Genomic DNA, 1,881 nt, shown 5'->3' on the forward strand with positions numbered 1-1,881 from the left:
TTTGATTGAACTTTCATCAGCATGCCGCCGCGCCACCTCGTTGTGGGAATTGAGACCACTGAGCTTTCGCGAGAAAAAAATGTAAGTGAGAACCTCCACTCTGATCTCATTTAGACAAGCTAGATGTGGAGTAAAAAAATCTATTTTCTGCTTCAAGGTCTTATCAAGTCAAAAAAATGATACGACACAAAAAAATATCTTGGGTGTTGGGAGTAAGGGGGGGAAGCAGAAAGGGACCTAAATGTGTGAAAAGAGATAGGTGAATAAAGAATAGCGAATTTGTATTAAAAGTAGATAGTCACCTAGCGGATTGGGTAGACAGAAGATAATTTAAAAGCCCCAAACTATTTCTATCCGACTCTTAGACCTGTACGGACCTAAATTGACCGACCAGTAATATTTGGAAATTATCTTTAAACACGTGAGCTAGAACGGTGAAGATTATATTGTAAGTGCTGAATATGAGAATTGAGTGATCTCTTGTGAACTAATCACCATTTTGAAATAGTTTCCAGTTAGGTCAGTTTGTATGTACCTTCGATTAACTAAGTCACGTGCAGCTTGTGACTAACAGTTAAGGTAAGCTAGTTACTTCCAAAAGGCAATGTAGTTGACATTAATTGTATTAACCGTTGAACAGGCGAAGCGTGTATAAAACCCGCTGCTCAACGCGGGTGTTCCGTTGGGAACCCAAAAACGATAGTGTACCCCAGTATCCCCTTTACAACGTGCTTTCATTTGGAATTTCCACGCGGTAACACCACCCCCTGCTTTCCGTAGTGACGTCAATCATCGGCCAAAGCCAATAACGGGCCTAAACGTCACGGTGGTGCGTTAGTCAAAGCGTGTGCGAAAACCATCGGTACGAGTGAGACGCCATCTATCCGTTTGAGGCTGAAATCATCACTAGCGAATTTTGATCAGCATCCGAAGCGATACTCCGTACGCCATTACACCGAACCCGTCCACGTGCGAGACGTCGTAATTGTGAACGGAAATTTGAAATAGCCGTTGATGACTGGCGGTGACACCGCGGGGGACACACAGCAAACCGTGTTCCGTATTACGACGAAAAGCGGCCAACCAGAACTCGGAGGTATCGTGACTTCCTGCCGGAAGATCAGCCACCTGCCTGAGGCAGAAAACTAAGGTCAGACTATTGCATTATATTGTATCTAGCTATAAGAAAACGAAACAGAATTAAGAAAATCAGTTAGCGTGACGTCACCCCAAGTTAGGAAGCGATAGGCCTATGTATTGAACGTTTAAACCAATATACGACGATGAAACTAAATCGCTCCTAGTATTCTCCGCAAGGTTGACGAGTCGCTAGTTATTGTTTGGATATTCATATTAGTCTTATTTTTAGTTCATCCGGTGTTTGATGATTGAGTCCGCCGTTATTCTTAACCCTAATAGTCCCATTGGTTCAAATTCGGTTCATGAAGAATTTTAGATTTCGTTGCTCCACGGAAGGTAGATCTGATTGATTTCGGGTGTTTGAGGAAGTCTATTGTCCCGCCCTAAGAAAGAGCCTCAGCCGGATTCTTAAACAAGCCTCAGCAGCCTCTCCCTGTCGAGAGTGGCGCTTAAGCTGCTGGTGGTTGGAAACTCAAACCATTCGTTATATATAATCTATTCCAATTCTGCCGAAATTCCCGGAAGAATTTTCAGAGGAACTGCCGATAGAACTACCGGAATAATTCTCGAAGGAAATCCTAGAGAAATTCTTGGTGGAAATGCCGGTGGAACTCCTGGAAGAATTCCAGGAGGAATTTTCGGAGAAACTCCTGGAGGATCTCCCAGTGGAAATCTTGAAGTTTCTACCGGAATTCTTTCAGGATTTCATTGCGAATTAATCTAGGAATTCCTCCGAAAATT

At 43.2% G+C, this 1,881-nt stretch overlaps 1 long non-coding RNA gene across 1 annotated transcript; it reads left to right on the plus strand.

The window, feature by feature from the left end:
* The first annotated feature begins 328 nt into the window (after positions 1-328).
* Positions 329-1,543, plus strand: LOC134210621 (uncharacterized). The gene is made up of 3 exons (XR_009978845.1): positions 329-448; positions 509-579; positions 641-1,543. It is a non-coding gene; the product is annotated as an uncharacterized LOC134210621 (long non-coding RNA).
* Positions 1,544-1,881: the final 338 nt, after the last annotated feature.

The sequence above is a fragment of the Armigeres subalbatus genome, chromosome 1 (genome assembly GCF_024139115.2).
Source record: "Armigeres subalbatus isolate Guangzhou_Male chromosome 1, GZ_Asu_2, whole genome shotgun sequence".
Classification (NCBI taxonomy): domain Eukaryota; kingdom Metazoa; phylum Arthropoda; class Insecta; order Diptera; family Culicidae; genus Armigeres; species Armigeres subalbatus.